The 8,376-nt window shown below is 53.1% G+C and overlaps 1 long non-coding RNA gene across 1 annotated transcript; it reads left to right on the plus strand.

The window, feature by feature from the left end:
* Positions 1–5,911: 5,911 nt before the first annotated feature.
* On the plus strand, positions 5,912–8,376 carry LOC109324431. The gene is made up of 3 exons (XR_002104930.1): positions 5,912–6,494; positions 7,251–7,452; positions 8,192–8,376. It is a non-coding gene; the product is annotated as an uncharacterized LOC109324431 (long non-coding RNA).

The following is an 8,376-nucleotide window of genomic DNA, read 5'->3' on the forward strand; positions in this document are numbered from 1 at the left end:
AAACTCTTTCTATCTAACTAATCTGCTGGGAAAAATAAATAGGAGCAGGGGGGATAATCAAATGGAGGATAAGTGCAAAAATAGGGAACATAAAGGGGGATAAATTGTGTGTGGAGGCTTGGAAACGGCTGGTTGCATGAAAGAGTATCGGCTCTGCATGTGCAACGTATTACTAACCGCCTCCTGAGTTCTGAACAGAAGGTCTGAAAACTAAAACAAGGGGTGGCAAATTGAAAATGGTGAGAAGAACAACCAATCTTACTTCTGTTCTGGTTTTTCTGTTGGTTGGCTTGTCTGACTTCGGTTTGATCAACTGCGTGTTGCACATGGGCAGTTTCCCCCCTTACTTTGTAAAGCGTAGCTGCAGGTATGTGTGATCCCCGGAGATCTGCCCTAAGGGTCAGCTGGGTGGTGGATGTTGCCCTTTTTAATGTCTGGATAAAAGATGCACTAACAGTGTTTGGTGTGCTAGTAGTATTTCAAGGAATAGGAAGCTTTTTTTGAAGTAGGGTCCTAGTCCAGGTGCTTTTTTTGTGGGGGGTAACTTACTACTAAGATCTGCATTCGGGCATGGGCTGGATGTTCATGCGCTTCAAGTCACAGTGAACGGTGTGTCCTGCTATTAATCTTTCTGTTACACTTCGTCCCCTGCTCGCTGCTCTGCACTTGGACATAGCAGGGTGTGTTAGGTAAGGCCCTGTCCCTGCAGAAAGACCAAGGCAGCTTGTTGCCCAGCTTGGAGGACTTCAGTGCTCATATAAACCCTAATCTCTCTTCTCAGTGTGAAATGGCTATATGCCTTCCTATACCAAGAAGTTACAAGTTGACAGGCCCTAAGGCCTCAAAAAGCACAGACAGAAAAGAAGCAATGGGCAACAAGGAACATTGAGATTGGGTATTAGGAAAAAATCTCTCTAGGTGGGGGTGAAATACCAGACCAGGCTCCCTAGAGAGAGGGTGGAATCTGCCTCCTGCAGGTGTCAAAGGCCTGGTTCAAAGCCCTAGCTGAAATGATGTAGTTGGAGCTGGACTAGCTGTGGCCTCCTTAAGTCCTTTCCTCCCCAGATTTTCTATGATCAGCAGCAATTCTGGCTTTCTCAGGATTTTTTTTTGCTAATCAAAGGTATTGCACAATCTGTTATTTGTCCATGACTAAAATGAAATGCCATTAATATAGAGACAGAGGAGTAGCAGTGTTCCTTTTTAATCATGGAAAAAATAGATTTTTTGGGTTCCTCTTTTAAATCCGAAAAACCGGGGTTTTTTAATAGAAAAACCAGGATCCTTGATGCTCAGCCGCCTCCCCGCCACCACCACCCCCGGTTACTTTTAGAAACAAGGCGCGGGAGCCTAGGAGGGAACGGCGGGAGGCACTGTGCGCGGGCTCTCACGTAGTGCGCACTAGGACCCTGCACTCCGCTGGTTGGTGCGCATGCGCGGCGTTCTCCCCCCACCCCCCAAATATGCGGAGCGGCCTGCCAGACCGGCGCGTGCGGGGCCACGCCGGAGGGCGGGGGGCGCAGTACCCTCCATGCGTGGCCGGGCATGCCTGGGTGTTTGCACGCATGCGCCTCAGGAGCCCCGCGTCACGACGGCCCGCGGGCGAGCGCTGGTAGTTCCGGCGCGGCCGGTCGCCTCGGAAACGGGCGTCTTCGCGAGCTCACACACTTCCGGCAGGGTGCACGCTGGGAGCTGTAGTTCTGCCGAGGTTGCTGCAGCCTTGCGGTGCCCGAGCCTACGGCTGCTTGAGCCCGGCCGCGGCGGAAGCGAGGTTTGGCAGCCGGGAGATCCTGCCGCGTGCCCTGACCCCTGCGCTTGGCAGCCAAAGGGAAACACGTGGCTGCAGGCCGCGCCTGTAGCGCAGGCAGCCGGGGTAGACACGACTCGCCGGACTTCCGTTCCTGCGCCCGGGAAGCGCGCCAGGGCCGGATCGGAGGCTCGCGTTTTCATTGGCCGCCCTGAGGCCTGCGGTGACTGGGTGGAGTAGCCGCATGGGCGGGGTCAGCGCCGCTCCGCCCTTCTTCGCTCTGATTGGCCTCTGCCAGGCCAGGCGGATGGGGGGGGGAGCCCGCCCCCCTCCGCTCTCTGATTGGCTGACGGGGAACGGGGTGCGCGCTCCTCTGTGCGCCGATTGGTCCGACTCTGCCGCGTTCAGCTGTTCGTCTGCGCCGTGCCGGGAGCAGCCAGGGTGCGAAGTCCAGCACAAACTTTTCTTACGATGACCACTGCGCTGGTACATCAGTTCTACACCCCGTAAATGAAATGAGCGCTACAAAAGCGAACCAAGAAATTCCTGCCTCGAAACCCGTTTCCTGAATTACAGGCACAATGCGTCTCCATACCCGGAGTCGGCGTAATTTGGTCGTCTCACTCTTGACGAAATCTTCAACGCGACTGACGAAATCCAGGGTGCCTGAGATTTTTAAAAAGGGTGGAAACATGGGTGCTGTCTTATCTGGTGCCTCTTGAGCTGGGGGGGCACGTGCCCCTCCTGATGCCAGTCAGCGAGGAGCCCGCTAGCTGGCTACATGGGGAGTGCGGCCTGATAGGGGGTGTGCTGGCGCTCTCAGGGGGTGCATGTGCATCCCCACGCACCCCCTATGTGTTGCCCCCCTGGGTGGAAGGGAGAAGGAAGGTGTAAGAAACCAGTGTCAGGAGCTGGAAGCTGATCCAGAAGTAGGGGTTCAGCTTTTAGGATGACGTTGCCAGCAGTATGTCGGCCAGAGCTGGTATTAAGAATGATGTTCCTGTTATGTTCTGCATATTGTTTTGGTGCCCCACAAATTGTGGCGCCCTAGGCAACCATCTAGTTCACCTAATGGTTGGAGCGGCCCTACTCCGGTGGCTGTAGCAACTCCTGACACCGGTTCTGCACAGCTGGGGGTCTGCAGTGGCAGGTGGGGCTTGGAGCCTTGTCGCGCTGCCAGGCGAATACTGGACTTGCCAGTAGGAAGCGTGTGGTGTCTTGTAGCTTTATTTAGACTTGGCAAGCGTGGGAACATCGCCCTACTTTCAGATATGCTTGCGTAGCCCAGTAAGAGAGTCCTCGGTTAGCAGTATTTGAGAGGGCACGTTCAGGAAAGGTCTGCCAGAAATAACATTCGCTGTTAAAAGCATTTTTATGGAGCAGATTTAAGAGCAAGGGAACGTGTGGGCTCTTGAGGACGTTCGTTGTGTTCTCTAGCAGAGCGAGATATCCGATGGCAGATGCCCTGGACTTGGGGGAATAGATGTGAAGACATGTCAGTCTGGAGACTGACCACCGCTCTGAATCCGGGGGAATCCCACTGGCATCAGTGGGACATGCTTCCAGGAGCCAGGGCCCTCCTGGCACATGTGTGGGCTTGGAGTGTGCCAGCAGGAGGGGCTGGGGGATGCCGACTCACCAGCATCCCTGCCAGGACCTATTGCCTCTGCAGTGTGCGCTTGCCCTTCCTCCTTTAGCCCTTGAAGGCTTTTTTAAAATTGTTAATAGGTCGTCAAGCTTGAGACAATTTAACTCACTTTCCACATGATTGGATTAGCATCACACTAACGTCATGACAGCTTTTGTGTCCTCTTCCGTGTCCTCTGCTGTTTGGTCTTCCCTGCTCGGCTCTGTTATGGCACCTGCCCCTGGATCTGAGCCATTCCTTTCCAGGCGCTTGTTTGCAGGCTTCGGCACCCACAGATCTTTAAGAATTTTGTTCTCTGCCTCAGTTCCCTTTTCTGGGAAATGGGAACGATGCTCCAGGGGCCAAGACAGCAAAGACTGAGAAGTATTCAGGCACAGTGGTAGTGGAGGTGGTCCCCAGGAGAGACAGATGCCATTGCATATGTCTGAAGGGCAGACTGTCTCCTGAATTCCCATCCTGGCCTCTACAACTCTGCTGGTCCTTGTATGTTAGATGGGGAGAGCTCATGTATCCTGGCGCTGAGTCCATCAACTAAACACCCCTGTTCTTGATGCAGCACCCCAGCACGGAGGGTGAAGGCGGCTGGGTGGTTTCAGTGTGCACACAGCTTCCCATATTTCTGGGGCTTTTCCTGAGGGTCCAGAAGTTGTTAGCTTCTCTCCTGCCTGGGAGTTTTGGGGTTTCGGCACAATGATCAAAGGCACTGAGATGTCGAGATTCTCATGCACCCCCTGAGATTGGCCATGCACCCCCTGGACGCGCCAGCTGTGAAACTGGACATGCACTTCTGGTTTCGCTGCTGGCTCGGTGATCAGCTGCTGTAAAACTCTCCGCTTTGGGGGCTGTGTGTATTTTGCGTGCATTTTGGAGCTGATGATCCAGGGAGCCTGGCTAAGTCGAGCCAAACGTCTACTGAGGTGAGGGAAAAATTTAGGGAAAGCATCAAATGGGGTTTTTTGCACAGGGCATATCCTGAGTAGAGTGGAAGGCTCCTGGCATTCGCCTCCTCAGGGGCCCGGGGATGGTGCTGTCTGTCAGAGCTGTCCGGATGCAAGCACCTAGCCAGCAGTGCCTGGGACTCGGGGGATCCTAGTTATCAAGGTCCATTAGAGAGACTCCAGCTGTGGTAGAACAGCTGCTTGCAGAAGCGAGCTGAATTCACCCTGCACTAGCTGAGACCTTCTCAGTGCAGCTCCAGGACCGCTGGGGTGCAGTCGCGGGTCAGACAGGCTGCCAGCCCTCCTCTCCTGTGTCCCTGACTTTCTGCTCCCCCTCCTCACCACGAGCTGGGTTAGTGGGAGATGGTCTCCCCCTGCCCCAACCCCAATCCCAGGAATCGCCAGGAAGTTGCACCTTCCTGAGCAGCAGCTCTGCAGAAAAGGACCTGGGGGTTACAATCGACAAGGAGCTGAATAGGAGCCAGCGGTGCGTCCTTGGTGCCAACAAGGCTAACAGCATCCTGGGCTGGATCGGTAGAAGCGTTGCCGGCAGATCAAGGGCAGCGATTCTTCCCCTCTATTCGGCACTAGTGAGGCCACATCTGGAGTATCGTGTTCAGTTTTGGCACCCCCACAACAGAAAGGATGTGGACAAATTGGAGAGAGTCCAGTGGAGGACAATGAAAATGGTTTGGGGGCTGGGGCATGTGACTTATGAGGAGAGGTGGAGGGAACTGGGTTTATTTAATCTGGAGAAGACTGAGAGAGGATTTAATAGCAGTCTTCAACTACCTGAAAGGTGGTTCAAAGAGGATGGAGCTGGACTGTTCTCAGTGGTGGCAGATGACAGAGCAAGGAGCAATGGGCTCACGTTTCAGCAAGGGAAGTAGGAAAAACTTTCTTACTAGGAGGGTAATAAAACCCTGGAGCAGGTTACCCAGAGAGGTGGTGGACTCTCCATCCTTGGAGGTTTTGCAGACGCAGCTAGACAAAGCCTTGGCTGGGATGATCCAGTTGGGAACGGTCCTGCTTTGGCCTTGTTCGCTGAGCACCAGACCAAAGAGTCTGTCAAGGAGCAGATCAGTCAAGAAACTGGAACGCATGAACCATGGTTGGAGGTTGTGTGATGAAGGAGGCTGCAATGGTTTGGACACATCACGAGTAGGCTGGATACTCTTGCCAACAGCATAATGCAGAGTGCAGTGGGGGGAAAGAGGAAAAGAGGTAGACCCAAGAATTGCTGGGGACCAATATTAAGGACTGGATGGGGTTTCAACTGACAAGCGTGCACTAAGCTAGCCAAACACAGAGGGTTGTTACAGCATCTAAGGTGCCCCAACAGTTGTAGCGGCCTCAGGAACGACTGGACTCATTCCTGCTTTGAGATGCCCTCAGGTTTGCCTCTTTTCTTGCTTCTTACCTCAGAAGAAGTTTGTCAGTGCTGGAGCAGGGGCTTTGTGTCACCTCCTGTGACGTACACTGATTTCCCAAAACGGACTAATTGATCACCGAACAGCTGCAGAAAATGCAGTGACAGAGGGTCAGTCAATGGGGAAACACCTCTCCAGCTGAGAGGGCATCTCACTTCCTAATTGAGAGGATGCGGAGCCAGGAGAGACTTCATCCCCGTTAAGTGGAGGAGGCCAACAGATGTGATGCATTTGTTGACATGAGCTTGGCGTCGGGAAATTCTGGCAGCCTGCACAGTGCATATTTGGCAGTGATCTTAGCCCTAGGAACGGCAAGCTGTCCCTCCTGGAGACACGTCCCACGGATTTCCTTAGTCCTGAGCGATGCTCATGAATGAGCCCCAGGTCTTATGCTGAACTTTCCTACAGGTGAAGTTACATGAGTTGTTGGGTGTGGACTGAGGTTTCCAGTCACTTCTAATGCTCAGCTCCTACCTGGGGACCATTGTATAATTCCTCAGTCTCACACATAGGGATGCTAAGGTTGTCAATCGGGAGCTTAGCGCAACCAGCACCCGTTGTTGGTTTAATTGTCTTGCTTTTGATTTCAGTCACTAAAGCTGTGCCTGTGTGCATCATTGCAGACATCCCAGCAAACCTCAGCAGCCAAAGGAATCAAGCGCAGGCATCGGATCCAGCGCGGAGGAGATGTCTCGGCACATCAGGCCAGGGGTCCCTGCATTTCTGCTGAGGTAGGGAGGAAGGGGAAATAGGACAGTCCATGACTTGAACTGCTGCAAGTTCCCCCTGCTTTAGTGGGCACAATCTCCCCTGCTCTGGTGGAGCAGAACCATTGCTGGCGTAAGTGCAGGTTGGCAAATTATAAACCAGTTCAAATCCCCCTCGGAGAGCAACCTCCTGGCTGTGCTGTTCCTGCTGGGGAAGTGCATGGGAAGGACTTGCATCCCTTGACCCTGCCACTTGCTGCCGTCCTCTCCTCCCAGTGTGGTTGTTGCTGTAGCCGCAGCAGCTCAGTGCCAGCGCCTGCCCTGGCGCACACTCGAGGCCGCGTCTCCTCCCGCAGCCCCTGTCCCATTCTCACTGACTCATGCAGCGCTGGGCCGTTTGGCAGGAGAAAGCAGGGGCCTTCCCAGAGTACCCGCTCTTATTAGGTAAGGGACGTTTGGACCCGTGTGACCTGAGATCATGGCCTCCTGGGTGACAAAGGGCTTGTCTTGAGCCAGGAGCAGGGGCTTTTTAGACACCAAGTCTTTTCACATGAGTATTTTGTCAAATAGTTGGAACTGAAATCCCAAAGCTTCTGCAGAGAGGTTCTTCCCAAACACGTCCTGGATCTTTCCACCCTTCCCTAATGCAGCACTTGTTTAGGGACATGAACTGCTGAGTTACCGGACAGTCTTCTGTTGCCCCTTAAAAAAGGAGTGGAGCTTCAAGGCACCGCTTTGGACTTCATGATTCAGCTGGTAACTTCATGTTTGCCTTCTCAGGCAGGGACACCTCCGAGTCCTGGCCAGGAAAGAGCAAAGGAAGGTGAGAACTGGAGAGTCTGGCATCTCTTTGAGTCACTGGAAAAGTTATTAAGTCTTTTGTCAAAAAATGGCATTTCCAGTCCTCCATTCCAGCACTTGCCAATGTGATTAGAAAGCACAAATCTGCCTTTTGTCTCCTCGGCTGGATCATCTTTGCACGGTGCCTTAGATTGAATTTTATTGCAGTGTTATTTAATTTGATGCTGCTTGAATGATGCTGTTGTTTTTTTCTCAGTTGTTCTCTCTAAGCTGGCTGGGAATGTTCCTTTCCTTTGCAGTAACTGAAAGTAGCTCTTCAATATTTCATTTTAATGATCTCCCTTTTTTCCCACCCCAGATTTCAGACAAAAATCGTGCATCTCTATACAGCAGCTTGCAATGGCCGGCATTGGTTAGTCTCTCGTCACCTACCCTGGTATTCCCTTATAGTAACCGCTTGCTGCTACCTTTGGTCTGCACAGACCTACTTGTGCTGGTGTCCTCTATGCACCAGGGTGGTTTGCTGTGACGGGAACCTTTTGTAAAGGCGAAGGCAGGAGCAGCTGTGACTGCTGCACAATGCTGGTTTGCATCACCCCCACCTCCTAATGCCGTGTCACAATGTGTTTCACTGCAGGCACCGAGGGACACGGTTGGGCCTGTATGCATTCTGTTATTGTGCCCCTGGAGAAGGGAAGAGGAACAGGACCCACGACCCCAACTTCCTCTCCCAGTAAAATGATAATAATGGTTGCTGTGGCAGAGCTCTCCCAGGAGAGGTCCTAAGAGTTTAGTGCTTGCCTCCTCTTTGCGCCTTTGGAAATCTGCCCCATTGCACTGGCCTTATTTGCCCCTCTCAGTTTTGATACTGGTACTTTTCAGAGGCCAGCAAGTAACACCGTGTTTGACTTATCTGACAGCGTCCACCAGTGAGACCTGACAGCAGAGCGGTGTCGGGGGGACTGAGCTCTTCAACCAAGTACCAGGACGAGTTCATGCGGCGGTTGGAAATGTGTGGCTTTGAAGGTGATCCAACCTGGTGAAGCTCTTTTTGCACTCAACACAGCGGTACAGCTGCTCCCCCGTGTGCACGCCCTGGTGCACT

This window comes from Crocodylus porosus, unplaced genomic scaffold, assembly GCF_001723895.1.
Source record: "Crocodylus porosus isolate Cpor-Errol unplaced genomic scaffold, CroPor_comp1, whole genome shotgun sequence".
NCBI lineage: Eukaryota > Metazoa > Chordata > Crocodylia > Crocodylidae > Crocodylus > Crocodylus porosus.